Source organism: Strongylocentrotus purpuratus, unplaced genomic scaffold (assembly GCF_000002235.5).
Source record: "Strongylocentrotus purpuratus isolate Spur 01 unplaced genomic scaffold, Spur_5.0 spur5_scaffold_13, whole genome shotgun sequence".
Taxonomy (NCBI): domain Eukaryota; kingdom Metazoa; phylum Echinodermata; class Echinoidea; order Camarodonta; family Strongylocentrotidae; genus Strongylocentrotus; species Strongylocentrotus purpuratus.
Genome location: NW_022145598.1, coordinates 10,757,764 through 10,774,131, shown reverse-complemented (window position 1 = coordinate 10,774,131; position 16,368 = coordinate 10,757,764). Strand labels below are relative to the sequence as shown.

Here is a 16,368-nt window from a genome sequence, read left to right as displayed (position 1 = left end):
TCTCCCTCCCTCCCTTCCTCTCTCTCTCCCTCTCTCTCTCCCTCCCTCCCTTTCTCTCTCTCTACCAGCTTCATTCTGGGCTCTCTTGTAAATATTGCTTCACCATCATTGATTTCATTGAGATTCATAAATAATGTGTATTCTGACATAGTTTTTATATGGTTTCTGCATTTTTTTACATTTTTGTTTACCGCTTCAAGAGATTCACGAAACAATGCATTAATGATTAACAAGTGTACATGTCTAATATGTTTTCAGATTGAGAATTTGATATATATTACTGTCATTAACATGAATGAGAATAGTCAATTGGTTTATTTGGATTATTCACTTGCAATTGTATGATTTGATGGATCATGTTTTGACATTTGCAGTTTGGAGTTACTCACTAAAGGGATATAGACTTAGAAAATTACAGTTGTGCATTGCTTTGAACGAGATATTATTTGCCATGGTCACAACTTACTTTGCATCGTTTTGCATGTGCAGATCTGTGCCGGGACTTTCTGCGAAATCTATCGTAGACCGGACGCAGACCGAGCGCAGACAGGTGCACGGCAAGTTGCGACCATGGCAATAGGTGACACATACCGGTATATTATCTTTGAAGTTGAAACACACTGGAGCTTGTATTTATTAAGGTACACAATTAACTTAGGCCTATGCTGATTTTGGGAGCACTTTTTTTTATTATATATTTGCTGTAATTATATGACAAAATGAAAGGGAAATGAATTCAGTCATGATGTGATTTTTGTTGTCATAATGATATGAATGTTTTCTCTCCATGTAATCACAGAATTATGGCAAAGTGAAAAAGTTGAAACTTAGCAGTCCATTATTCAGTACACTTGTCTACCCAATTGGTACAGGCTTAAACATGCACTCAGTGTTACTGCATGGAAAAAGTATGGACTTTATGAATACTGGATCAAGTGCCTTTGCTACATTTACCAGTATTTGATACAACATTGTATTTATGCATTATTTAACGGGATATTTGATTTTATTATGTGAAACTGCACCTAAATGAGTGCAAAGAGGATTGTGTTGCACATGCATAATATAATAATATATGTGTAAACAGAAAATTATTATTTGCACTCTGATTTGATATAGTATGTTGCTCTATATTCATCTTTTTTGGTGGAAAAGGTAAAATAATTTCATAAACTGGTATATTTCTGTGGCCAAATAAAGTTTGACTATCATTCCATTCACTTTCCAGTGATGTGATCAATGTTTTATTTCTTCTTGCATTTCTTTTACATTTTTCTTGGATATGATATAAATATTGAATGCTCCAGAGTAACTAGTCTACATAAAACAAAATATACCAGCTGAAGAATTCAGAAATTGATAAGAGAGAGGAAGGGAGGGAGGGAGGGAGGGAGGGAGGGAGGGAGGGAGGGGAGAGAGAGAGGGAGAGAGGGAGAGAAACATGACTGTAACATATGAATCGAGATACACACAAAACGGTCAATGATTTTATGTAGACAGCCTGTCTGGAATCTACAAATTGAAAAAAAATTGAACAGCGACAAATTTTGTTTCCCCTTCTCTTTACTGCTTCCATTAAATTTTCATAATGCAACTTGAATTTGGCGTAAATATTCATAAATGAATGATACACGTCAATAAAAACTAAAACAACAACATTAGATTAAAAAATGTAAAAGAAGGATTGAGTACGTCTGCAATGCAGACTACGTGCTATCTTAAGCTGATGTGAATATGGCCGCGGTGATGCCGGTGTTCACGTAGATCTATCGTCTTCATGCATTTGGAAGATACGTCGATTTTGCGATTTTGAGCTGGAATATTGATCATAAACATGTTTACACACATGATTTAAGGTACCGGTAAGTAAAAATTTGCTTTCCTTTGTCTTACGTGCAAAATGTGATCGGTTTAAACAAAAACCTAAGTGATGCTGTCTTGTTTTGGCCGTTCCGCGAGTGATTTGTTGCAAGATGCCTACTGGTATGCGCCTAGCCTGCACGCAACCTGTGCCTGTGATGTGCTGCTGCTACTGCTAGCTGTGGATACCGGTAGCTGTGGGTGAGCTGCATGGGCCTAGCCTGCATCATTGCGTGCAGCCTCTCCGTATAGTAGCGGAGCCTGACGAATAGCATGAACGAGACGTATGGACGGGCCTTCAACGGCGCTATGTATGCCTATATGAATGATTGGTTTTGCCGTTTTGCGTGATTCTATTACCAGGGTCCACTCATTGTCATTTAAGCACAGTCCAATTGATAAATGATTGAATCCATAATTGCTGAAAGATGCAGGACATTGTTATTGTTATGTAGAAAAAACAAATTTATCTATCCAGTGACCAGTCTGACTCTGACTGAGTCTGATCTGAAAGTGAAACTGAAAGTAAATTTTATTTCATTTGAGTGAAAGCAATCTGAACTTGAAGCAAGTTTTTGTCATCATGGTCATTGACATTTTTGTCAATTAAAGAGAAGGTTGAGTTCTGGGAAGAGGTGAAAAATAATTTGTGAGCATTACTCATTCTTATTATGCAAGTGTGGAAGAACATCAGTTAATACATGTTCCCTGAAAATCATGGCTCTTCAAATGCCTTCATATTCTAAATTATGCATGTAACATCGTAAAAATCGGGGGGAGGGGGGGGGGGCCGGATTTTTACGCCACGTGTTCGTGCAGTCCCATATACATCTTTCTGTGCAAGTGTTTGTAACTTTACCAAGACTTGGCCAAATTTAAATCATTTTGATGATTCCAGAACCTTGCAAAACACAAATGCTTATATGCTAGATGATCAACCTTTTCTGGTCGGTTCCACACCGTTTCTTTCACAATGCAATCGCATGACCAGAACTCAACTTCGTCTTTAATGCCGACAAATCGCGTCCTAAACAGTAAGGATTGTCCCTTTTCTTTGGCGCTCTGCGTGTGTAGGATTATCGATCCGCGCACTGGTAATTAAGGGGAATCCCTTGTTCACTGTCTACTTTTACATGTTGTCTGGGCAATATCGTGAAATAGGCCCCACAACTTACCCGTCTTGTAATCGATTACATATCATCTTAGACCTCTAACTTCAGTCTTCAGCCAACTCACTTTGTGATCGAGGCCCCGCGCAACAGCGTTGCATGTTTTATTGTTCTACAACCCGGACATGGGGCCTGTATCACGACTATTCTGTATACCCGTGAACAAGGGCCCATCCTCTGCATTTTCATGACGGAGAGCACGGCAGTGGGGCTTCTTTCACCGAAGTATTTAGGGGTGTTTCGAGGTTTATTTTAGAGGGAAAGGATTTAAAAGGGAAATAAAAGTGAGTTTAAAGGGGGGTTGAAAGGGACTTATTTTTTAAATAAAAACTAGGAAGAGGGGAGGGGGGGTGCACTAGGGGCCAGTTGAAAAGATATTAAAAAAAGGAAAAATATTAAAATAAAACAAAAATTTAAAGAGAGGGGGCCAAAATATTTAAAAAGGAGATATTAAAAATAGGAAAAATATTAAAATAAAAGATAAATTTAAAGAGAGGGGCCAAAATATTAAAAAAAGAAAAACATTTAAAAATGAAAAATATTAAAATAAAAGATAAATTTAAAGAGAGGGGCCAAAATATAAAAAAAGGAAAAATATTGAAATAACAGATAAATTTAATCATTTAAATTTAAACCTTTTTAATCCTTTCCTAGCTCTATTAAACCTTGAAACAGCCCCTAAATTATACTTCGGTGAAAGAAGCCCCACTACTGTGCTTTCCGTCTTGAAAATGCATAGGATGGGGCCTTGTTCAAGAGTACATAGTATAGTCGTGATACAGGCCCCATGTCCGTGTTGTAGAACATGCAACGCCGTTGCGCGGGGCCTATATCACGAGTATATATATAGCGAGTTGAATAGGAGACTCGTATAGTATACTCGTGATACAGGCCTCGCTGCCGTGTTGAATTGTGCGCGATGCCGTAGCGAGGGGCCTCGATAACGAGTATATAAGTATATTTGTGATACAGACCCCATGTCAGTGCTGTAGGACGCGCAATGCTGTTGCGCGGGGCCTCGATCACAAGTACATTTATATATAGTGAGTTGGCTGAAGTTAGAAGCCTAGTATAAAATTATAATCGATTACAACAGTTGCGGGGCCTATCAGGAGTATATTTTTCTTGGACCAGTGCTCTTCAGGCCCGATAAAAACCCGATTTAAATCTGTTTCCCAATATTTTTCTGATTTTTTTTACAATTTTTTTTTTCTTCCCTATTTTATCCTGATTTTCCCGATTTCACTCTTATTTTCTCTATTCTTCCCTATTTTGCCCTATTTTCCCCCAATTTTTCCCTGCGAATCCCTTTTTTTTTTAGTGCTCACTATCACCCCTGGCTCTAATTACTGTATACATTTGTATTTGTATAAATTCCCCAAAACAGGACACTACAAAATTAAACAAATCACTGTTGACTGACAGTGTAAGAATCAAGAACATGTTGGATGTATTCTTTAACTTGGAAACTATTTACATTTGATCAAGGCAATTAGACCATTATCTTGTACCCATAGCCATCTACATATAGAGGAACAGTATTTTTCAGTGATCTGAAAGAGTCAGCTAAAATATGCCTTCTCAAGTACCGGTATTTCACCAAATTTATGTTTGATCTTCTTTCTGAGAAAAAAATGAATTAACTTATAGTAATCGCGGAAGAGGTTTACGGTACACCATGTGTAAAGTCCTAGAAGGACTAAGGAAAGTGGATAGAAATAGAAGTGAAATGGAAAGACGAGAAAGTGGAGGTTGGAAGGAAGAGTATCTTTCGGAAGTGAGTATAGTCCTGAAAAGGACTGTAAACCAGAAGTTGTAGACAGGATGAGAGGTTTGAGTAGAAGACTGGATTGAGTTGGAGAGTTGAGTAGATGAGAGAAGCTGGCTTGAGTCGGCGAGTAGAGTTGCAGAGCAGGAGCAGGAGAGTAGACTCGACGTTTCGGACAGGTTGACAGGTTGACAGTACTTGTACATGTACATGAATGTATACAGTACATTGTATATATTAAAGAATTACATACAAAGAAATTCCCTCTTTGTATTGTGGAATATATCCAATTTGTATCCACTGCTTGTATTTCATTGCAACATGTAACTTTATTTTGATATAAAGTGTAGTGATATTATTCTTGAATGGTTTTATAGAATGTTCTCTCAATGATACATGTACATGTACATGTACATACAATATATTTGCATGCTCAATTTTTGTCAAAGAATATCTGTAGATAACATGTAGGCCTACATTTATGTTTTTTTTTTACATCACTGTAAATGAAGAAATGATGCAAAATCATCACAAAGATGTTATTTCTTTGATGTATTACACAAAATTAGACAATCTTCAGATTGTGTACAATTGAGTATCATGTACAATGTACAGTACGTTGGTTCTAACGCAATTAACCTTTAATCTTCTCTTGGATAATGTGCAGCTGCAAACTTCAATCGTCATGTGCACAATATATACTGTATACTATAGACCGTTAGTGGTAAAATTGCGGTTCAAGGGTTTGGGTACAAAATATCCATTCAATATAGTTTAAATATTGCCTTCAGAGGATGTACATGTAGAAAGCAATACTTCAACCTAAATTTGCAAAAAAGCAAAAATATATTCCCAAATGTTCAATGTTGAAGTGCATTCGCGACATCTATCCAGGCCGGATCGATATGATAATTTACCAAATATATCAATTAGTAGCCGGTTTTCCTGGCAAAATTTGTATCATTAATGTACATGTCTATTAGTAATAAGTCAAAACATATTCTTTCACATGATTGGTAATAAGAGCTTCCATTTCATTTTTTGAGAGGGGGCATTTCTGAAACTGGTCTATACCTTTAAGCTTCATAGTATGTCGGCCAGCATGTTCAGTTTCTGGTCCCCTAGGCATTAGTAGAGTTCAGTGATCCAAGTCATAATCAAGTTACATGTAGATGATAAGTTATGTAGTAATTTCTGGTGTTTTTAATCTTATTGGATTGTTTAAACTTACAGGAGGATGCAAAATGTGAAATTCTGATTTCATCTTACACACACTTAATTGTTTGAAATATTCTTTGAGCATAATTTGAATGTGTCCAATCAGTTTTGATTTATTGTTCATTATTCAAACATAAATGTACTATATGAATGTAGTTTGATAGCATGAACGTGTATAATTAGACCTACATACATGTATGTAAAGTGTATCTAGACAATAATAAAATAATAACAATAATACATGTTTTTGTTCTATTAACACAGCGCAGTTAACCTCCGTTTTGCATTATAATTCCCAGCTGCAAACCTATCAACATGTGCACACACTGCAGTCTCCTGTGCTGTCTGTTAGGTTTCTGCTCCCCTAGGCATTAGAGGAGTATTGATCCAGATCGTAATCAATTTAGATGATGGGAATTCCGTAGTGGTGCGCCCACATGCCTAACGTCTGGCCGCCATCCGTCACTAATATAATGACCATTCATATCGGTGGGAGGTACAATAGATACTGTACATGTGCATAATTGAGAACCAGGAGTTTGATGTGTACATGTATTGTATACATTGTTTGTTTATATGAAGCAGGTGGAATAGCGGACTGGTTATTGTTAGGCAATGAGTGCCTGCAAACATACATGTGTAATGTACATTTACATGCACATTGTAATGTGTCCAATCAGTACATTACCAATAATTCTTTCTATACATAAACTGACTTTTACATGTACATGTACAGGTGTACATGTCAATGTGGTAAGGGGTTAATTTCTCATGTATTTGCCACATTTTCATATAACAAAGAGTCTCCAGTGTTGTTTTAAAGGGGATCAAAGTCAACCTTATTATCAATTTTATTTTAACAGAGCAGGAAAATGAGAGAAACAGGTCAATGAACGTTTGCATGAGCACTAAAAATCAATTAAAAATAAGAAAGTAATTTATTTATATTTTTGAAGGTGCGATCATTCAAACACAAATTGGCAACTCTCTGACGTATCTTGAGAGGCCTCCTCTTCTTAGTCCTTTCAACCTTCAAAATGTATTCACCCTAAAAATAATCATTGAAAATATATTTTTATACAACCCTTGTATGAAAAAAGTCTATTCTGTCATATTGGATATTGCTCAAACTTAATACTGATTTGTTCCTCTCATTTTTATGCCAATTCTGAATGTCGGATGAATTATATACTATGGTAATGCAAATATCCATGTACATGTAGAATGATATGAATTGGTTATACACTGCAATGAAGGAGTACATGTACATGTTCTTATCTGTAGAAGATGTAGACATACTTTTACAGTGTACTTTTTCTTGCATTTTTTATCAAGAAATGTTGTTGTGGCTAGAAAATAAGGTAACTGTAATAATCCTTTACACTTGAAAATTGAAATAGGGAAAGTAAAATGTTTCATGATACATTTTAATCAATTTAATGTACATTCATCAACATGTACAGTACATGATAATGGCGGAGTAAGACACTCAATGGCGGAGTAACAACACTAGCTACGCTCCCGAATAACCACTAAATTCTACGTTAATACGCATCAAGTATAAAATGGACTCCAACAAGAACAAGCGGAAGGAAACTCCAGGATATAATCTGCGAAATGCTAATGTCAATAAGTCTAACAATGGAGGTAAAAACCGAGAAGATACCGCCTCAAATTCATCAGAAAATGGCGCCATATCGCCTCGCAGCGGTATGGACAACAGTGGTGTTAATCGCGCCGGGCGACCGGCAGGGCTAGATTCAAGCCCGTCGCTCGATTCTTCGGACATAATCGACACAAGCTCTAACCTGAATGGGATCAGCGAACACAGTCAATGTGCACAATCGCCGGTACATCTTCCATCCACTCAACTGCCCAGCGAACTGTATACATTCATGACAGAAATGAAACGAATGTTCGGTGAACTGGCATCACAAGTAAACAATAAACTCGATCGTGTTGTTAATGATATTTCAGCGGTAAAACATGATCTTGAGGTGACAAAAAGAACTGTATCAGATATGGAAGCAAGCCTCACTACAACATCCGATCGACTAATTTCAATTGAAAAGGAAGATTTGCCTCGATTGCGAGCCCAACTGGAGAAAAAACTCGACGAACTCGAGGTCCAAGTCACACTTGCGGAGATGCATAATCGGAAACAGAACTTGCTCGTATACGGTGTGCCTGTTCCAGCCAATCCCAACGAAAACGTGATCGAAACGATTCAGCGAGTCTTCTCCATGCAGCTGAACATATCCAGAGAGGAAGCTTCAAGCATTCCCGTGGTCAACGCGCACCGTCTTCCTCAGCCCCGGCGTGAACATGGTGAAGGTTCTCAGTCCCAGCCCCAGCGGTCTCAACCACCTGCCATCATCATCAGATTCGCCCGCATGATGGACCGAGATCGGCTACTTCATTCCTACGAGCATCGACCTCGCCGACAACCAGGACCCCCAGGCAGTGATGCAAACGACCCTTCTTCGCAGTTTAGCTACATCAGCATCCGTACCGATCTTCCTCCCAAGATGAAGCGAGAGAGGGGGAGATTGGCATCAGTGGCATACGACCTGAGGAAAAACAAAAACCTATCAACGAGGATCAAAGTTGTCGGAACTAAAGTTCTGTTACAAACCAGAAAGGCAGTCAGAAATGGAGGTGCACAGAACCAATGGATCTTCTGGTCAGGTCAGTGATTACAACGGGTTAATCTAATAGAATAACTCTTGATAAAGAAGACAATTTCAAACAATTCAATTCATGATTATGGCCGTAACATTTCCTTTTGTCGAGGCTGATTTTACCTGAAATTTATAAGTTCATAATTTCAAGAAACAGAACTTGCTCGTATACGGTGTGCCTGTTCCAGCCAATCCCAACGAAAACGTGATCGAAACGATTCAGCGAGTCTTCTCCATGCAGCTGAACATATCCAGAGAGGAAGCTTCAAGCATTCCCGTGGTCAACGCGCACTGTCTTCCTCAGCCCCGGCGTGAACATGGTGAAGGTTCTCAGTTCCAGCCTCAGCGGTCTCAACCACCTGCCATCATCATCAGATTCGCCCACATGATGGACTGAGATCGGCTACTTCATTCCTACGAGCATCGACCTCGCCGACAACCAGGACCCCCAGGCAGTGATGCAAATGACCCTTCTTCGCAGTTTAGCTACATCAGCATCCGTACCGATCTTCCTCCCAAGATGAAGCGAGAGAGGGGAGATTGGCATCAGTGGCATACGACCTGAGGAAAAACAATAACCTATCAACGAGGATCAAAGTTGTCTGAACTAAAGTTCTGTTACAAACCAGGAAGGCAGTCAGAAATGGAGGTGCACAGAACCAATGGATCTTCTGGTCAGGTCAGTGATTACAACGGGTTAAAAGAATAACTCTTGATAAAGAAGACAATTTCAAACAATTCAATTCATGATTATGGCCGTAACATTTCCTTTTGTCGAGGCTGATTTTACCTGAAATTTATAAGTTCATAATTTCAAGAAACAGAACTTGCTCGTATACGGTGTGCCTGTTCCAGCCAATCCCAACGAAAACGTGATCGAAACGATTCAGCGAGTCTTCTCCATGCAGCTGAACATATCCAGAGAGGAAGCTTCAAGCATTCCCGTGGTCAACGCGCACTGTCTTCCTCAGCCCCGGCGTGAACATGGTGAAGGTTCTCAGTTCCAGCCCCAGCGGTCTCAACCACCTGCCATCATCATCAGATTCGCCCGCATGATGGACCGAGATCGGCTACTTCATTCATACGTGCATCGACCTCGCCGACAACCAGGACCCCCAGGCAGTGATGCAAACGACCCTTCTTCGCAGTTTAGCTACATCAGCATCCGTACCGATCTTCCTCCCAAGATGAAGCGAGAGAGGGGGAGATTGGCATCAGTGGCATACGACCTGAGGAAAAACAAAAACCTATCAACGAGGATCAAAGTTGTCGGATCTAAAGTTCTGTTACAAACCAGGAAGGCAGTCAGAAATGGAGGTGCACAGAACCAATGGATCTTCTGGTCAGGTCAGTGATTACAACGGGTTAACCTGATAGAATAACTCTTGATAAAGAAGACAATTTCAAACAATTCAATTCATGATTATGGCCGTAACATTTTCTTTTGTCGAGGCTGATTTTACCTGAAATTCATAAGTTCATAATTTCAAGAAACAGAACTAGTCTATATAATTATATAGGCAATTATGCATACATGACCACCTAGTCAAAATTGCTGAAGTCTAAAGTTTGTAATTGGACACGAATATGAACACCATGAACATTAATATTAAATCTACTTGTTTTCTAGTATCATCACTCGTGAGATACTACACGGTCACTATCCCTACCGGTCTGTAGGATGAAGAGTATTGTTTTGAATTGGTGTTATTCATTGCTTATGTCTACTTGTTTTCTAGTATCATCACTCGTGAGATACTACACGGACACTATCCCTAACAGTCTGTAGGATGAAGAGTATCGTTTTGAATTAGTGTTATTCATTGTTTACGTCTGCTTCATTATAATTTATATTAATTTCATATAAATCAAAAATAAGAAATTAAAAAATGCAAAATAAGTACATGGTTGGCTTTCTGTACTTATGTCATGATTTTATTGAAACGTCTTTATTATAATCACTGTTATTCCATATTTTAATGTTATAGAGAGGGCATAATTAAAAAAAAAAAAAATAATTATTCTGTTTGAAACAATCCCTTCTGATATTCTCTGTTATGACTATAATCCCTTTAAGGATCCAGGGATAATGGTTATTTGTTCAAATAAGCATGACAAGAATACATGCACAGTGTTAATTGCAGTTTTCACTTATTTTTTAGTCATCAAATATATTATGACGTTTCTGTACGAATGCATAACAGTGATAATACTAAGACACTAATTTGATTTGATTGTTAAATTTATCTTGTACCTTTATGCAAATGTATTTTGATAACAATTGTGTTTATTGTAGCCTTATTCTGATTCCGGTACTTGTACGATGTCCAGTTCGTACTTTCAATGTTATTGTATGTAGGAACACATACAAGACTAGTGACCCCCTATTCAATTTTGTATTTGAAATCCCCTGCGACCCACATTTAAACAATTCAATTCATGATTATGGCCGAAACATTTTCTTTTGTCGAGGCTGATTTTACCTGAAATTCATAAGTTCATAATTTCAAGAAACAGAACTAGTCTATATAATTATATAGGCAATTATGCATACATGACCACCTAGTCAAAATTGCTGAAGTCTAAAGTTTGTAATTGGACACGAATATGAACACCATGAACATTAATATTAAATCTACTCGTTTTCTAGTATCATCACTTGTGAGATACTACACGGACACTATCCCTACCGGTCTGTAGGATGAAGAGTATCGTTTTGAATTGGTGTTATTCATTGCTTATGTCTACTTGTTTTCTAGTATCATCACTTGTGAGATACTACACGGACACTATCCCTACCGGTCTGTAAGATGAAGAGTATTGTTTTGAATTGGTGTTATTCATTGCTTATGTCTGCTTCATTATATTTTATATTGATTTCATATAAATCAAAAATAAGAAATGAAAAAATGCAAAATAAGTACATGGTTGGCTTTCTGTACTTATGTCATGATTTTGTAGAAACATCTTTATTATAATCACTGTTATTCCATATTTCAATGTTATAGCAAAGGCATGATTACAAAAATAATCATTCTGTTTGAAAGAATCCCTTCTGATATAATCCCTTTAAGGATCCAGGGATAATGGTTATTTGTTCAAATAAGCATGACAAGAATACATGCACAGTGTTATTTGCAGTTTTCACTTATTTTTTAGTCATCAAATATTATGACGTTTCTGTACGAATGCATAACAGTGATAATACTAAGACACTAATTTGATTTGATTGTTAAATTTATCTTGTACCTTTATGCAAATGTATTTTGATAACAATTGTGTTTATTGTGGCCTTTTTCTGATTCCGGTACCTGTACGATGTCCAGTTCGTATTTTCAATGTTATTGTATGAATGAACACATACAAGACTAGTGACCCCCTATTCAATTTTGTATTTGAAATCCCCTGCGACCCACATCCAGGTTGTATAGTAGCTGTGTAACCATTCTTTCATGGGCAAGCCTTTCCTGTATGCTAATACGCAGATAATGTGAAAGTGGGACTTTACATTGAACCCTTCTTTATTTGTTTGTGTTCATGAAATAATGCTCTTTTATTCAATTTTGAGTTTAGGGTTGTAAGTTCGGGGCAACGCGGCGTTTGGAGGGCATGGTGCTCTGGGGTGGCGAGCATTGTTCACAAACAATGTTCGTCAGCCCAATGCGATGTGTTTTTTTCCGAACGTGGCGCTTCCAATGTTATTGTATGAATATGAGCACACGCAAGTAACTCCTTATTTTATTTGTTTTGAAATACCCAGCGACCCACATTTAGGTTGTATAGCTGTGTATTGTACACATCTTTCTTGGGCACGCCTTTCTTTTTTCTTTCTGTCCGTTGCTTGTTAAATTGAGTATAAATGTGTACCATTTAAACGTGTAGATCTTGAATAATGACTGAATAATGACTGCTTATTTTATGTTCTCTTGAATATGTAATAACACTTTGAAATCGCTTCATTCATATAAGTATTATTTGTATCTTTTGTAGGAGGGCAGGTCCAAGCTGTTTGGGTTGTGGCGTGCGGGACGTTTGGAGACTTTGAACGGGAGGTGGCAGCGTGTGGAATTGTTTGTGTGGCTGTCTTTTGGTGTGGGTCTGTGGCTGTTGTGGGCTGGTTCGTTTGTGGGGGGTTTTGGTTCTGGCCAGTTTTTTGGTTGGTTTTAGATGTGGTTGATGTGCTGCGTGACGTGCGGGACCACAGCGTCCCGTACGTCGCGCGGCGCATTGGTTGCATTTGGAATTGATTGGGAGATTGGTCGGAGCTGGAACTTTCCGCGGGTGAGCTGGCCCATGGTGGCCGCAGACTCGTGCCGGGGGATGGCCGTATGAGTGGTTTCATGTGTTGTTTCTTGTTTGGGGTCTCTGGGTGTCCTGTGCGTCGCAGTCCGAATGGCTTGGACCTGCCCAAGACGTAATCAGGTTATTTTCAAACATGATTTTGTTCATTGAAATTTGAAGGTTTATGTCCAATCTTGTCATTTTTGTATTTGCACTGATGTGTGTTTAGATTTACTTATAATAGTTATAATTAATCGGGAGTCTTGCTTGAGGACACCGCGGTCATGATATTTGTTGATAATTTTCTCAATATTGTAATTATGTATTTTTTATTTTTGGATAGATCTATAGAATTATGTTTTTTTGATATTCTCACTTTCTTGTCACTGCACGCTCACCCTTCACTCCTTCACTCTTGCGCGCTCCATGTTAATATGTCACTCAAATTAAATGAATCCTGATGTTTTAATAGATGACCAAAATTTAATTGAACACAATAGTGAATATTATACAATAAATGAATTTAATAAGAAGATTGATTTCGATTTTAATAACATTCATGATCAATCTACCTTAAGACCAACTAATAACATTAGTAATCAATTTAGTTTACTTCATATAAATGCTCGAAGCTTGAATAAAAATTTTCTTCCTTTTGAAATATTAATGGACTCTATTAATAATTTTCCCTTTTCGGCCATTGGCATCACAGAAACGTGGTTACATGAAAATTCACCCGAAATGTTTAATCTTTATAATTATGAAATGATACGTAAAGACCGTAAGAATGGTAGAGGAGGAGGTGTTGCCATATACATAAATAATACATTTATTTTCAAAATTCGAACTGATATAGAAATTGAAGGTTCCGAAAGTTTATTTATAGAAGTTAGTGTGAGTAAAAGTAAAAATATGATAATAGGAACTATTTATAGACCACCAACTAGTGATGTAGATACTTTCATAAATCAAATAGATTCCGTTTTGAATAAGATATCGCAGGAAAATAAACATATATATTTAATGGGTGATTATAATTTAGACTTAGTTAATAAAACAAACAATAATATATTGAAATTTTGTAATACTATGTTATTATATTCTTGTTATCCCCATATTTCTAAACCTACTAGAATTGATAATGTAACAATAAGTGAAACATTAATTGATAATATATTCTCAAATGTCATACATGCAGAACATTTAAATGGTATTCTGTACTCAGATATATCAGATCATCTACCTATTTTTGTTATATGCTATAATGTCATTAGTGAGAAAACTAGGAAAAATATTTTCGTTAAAAAGAGGAAAGAAACAGAACAAACTATTGATTCTTTAATTTCTGATTTGTCCAAAGAACAATGGCGCGAGATATTCTCGGTTGAAGATGCTAATTTATCATATCAAAACTTTTTGCATAAACTCTCTTTTTATATAGATAAGAATATGCCATTTATTAAAAAAAAAGATAATATAAGTATAAAACAGCCATGGATTACTCGGGGGTTAATGAAATCAATTTTAACTCGCAATCGTTTGTATAAAATATCATTGCGTAAACCAACTGCTCAGAATAAAGATAGATATAAACATTATAGAAATAGATTAACAACTTTAATTCGTGTATCACGTAAACGGTATTATTCAAATAAAATAGAATCTAATCAAGGGAATGTAAAGGTATTATGGCAAACAATTAATGATCTCTTAAAAACTAAAAAGAAAGTATGCTCTGATATGATAGTTGAAAGTGGTAATGAAATCACGGACCCTCATTCAATTGCTACTGCTTTCAATAACTATTTTGTTAGTATAGGTCCACGTTTAGCCTCGACAATACACTCAAATGAAAACTTTAAGGATTATTTATTTGATGCTAATGAAAATTCATTATTTTTTATTCCAGTGAATGAAAATGAAATATTAGAGATAGTTGGATCGTTTAAGATGAGTAGATCATGCGGTTATGATGGAATAAGTGTGTATTTATTAAAAAAAATTATTTATTGTTTGGCCTCTCCCCTAGTTCATATTTGTAATTTATCACTATCGACAGGCATTTTCCCGGACTCCTTAAAGATAGCCAAAGTGATTCCTATTCATAAAAAAGATGATTTAACTCAAATAAAAAATTATCGCCCTATTTCGCTATTGCCGGTCATTTCCAAGATTTTAGAAAAAATTGTTTATAAACGCCTTTATTCTTTTTTACAAGAAAATAATACTCTTATTTGCAATCAGTTTGGATTCCGAAAAGGTTTTTCTACTGATTATGCTTTGATACAATCTTGTGATAAAATAACTCAAACACTTAATAATAAGGAACATATAATTGGGGTTTTTATGGACCTGTCAAAAGCTTTCGACACCATGAATCATAACATTTTGTTGCAAAAACTTACTCATTATGGTATACGAGGCACAGCCTTAAACTTGTTTAAGAATTATTTAGTTAATCGAAAGCAATTTGTTTCATTTCAGTCAGTTAATTCCCCTAACTTAAATGTGTTATGTGGTGTTCCACAAGGATCAATTTTAGGCCCCCTTCTTTTTCTTATTTATATTAATGACATAGTAAAGTCATCACCACTTCTTACTTACGTGCTTTTCGCAGATGACACCAACATATTTTATTCTCATAAATGCTTGAATACTCTAATTTATACTCTCAATAATGAATTAGTTAAAATCTCAACATGGTTTAAATGCAATAAATTGTCACTCAATTTAGATAAAACATGTTTTATAAATTTTTGTGCTTCCCAAACACACTTTGATCAGGTTATAAACATTGTTATTGATGATATTTCTATAGTTGAAAGGAAATCGACAAAATTTTTAGGTATAACTTTGGATTCAAAGCTTACTTGGAATAATCATGTAAATAATATTACAACATCAATTTCAAGGGCAGTTGGGGTAATTGGTAAAATGAGGGATCTTGTACCCGAGAAAATACTTTATACATTATATAATGCATTAGTGTTACCTTATTTTACATACTGTAATGTAGTTTGGGGGAACTGTAGTATAACTAAGATTAATATAATTTTTCTCTTGCAAAAAAGAGCACTTAGGATTTGTACTCGTTCTAATTACTTAGCTCATACAAATCCGTTATTTTATAGATTAAACATTTTAAAAGTGAGTGATTTGCACTTATATCAAACAGCAATCTGTATGTTTAAATACACACAAAATTCACTTCCTCTTTTTCATGACGTATTTATTCCTAATTCCCATGTTCACTCATATCCAACGCGTAATTGTACTGATTTTCATTTACACAATCCTAAAACTTTGTTAGCGCTTAAGTCCATAAGATATCACGGTCCAGACATTTGGAATGCACTCCCTAGACATATTAAACAGTGTACATCTCTCTATT

The 16,368-nt window shown here is 36.4% G+C and overlaps 1 protein-coding gene across 1 annotated transcript in view; it reads left to right on the top strand.

Annotated features, from left to right (window-relative positions):
• Window positions 1-1,793: 1,793 nt before the first annotated feature.
• LOC100891463 (voltage-dependent calcium channel subunit alpha-2/delta-3) overlaps window positions 1,794-16,368 on the top strand; it is a 51,977-nt gene continuing 37,402 nt past the window's right edge. Inside the window, exon 1 of the mRNA XM_030982895.1 lies at window positions 1,794-1,862. The gene's annotated coding sequence lies outside the window, so the exon portion shown is untranslated. The remainder of the gene's footprint in view (window positions 1,863-16,368) is intronic.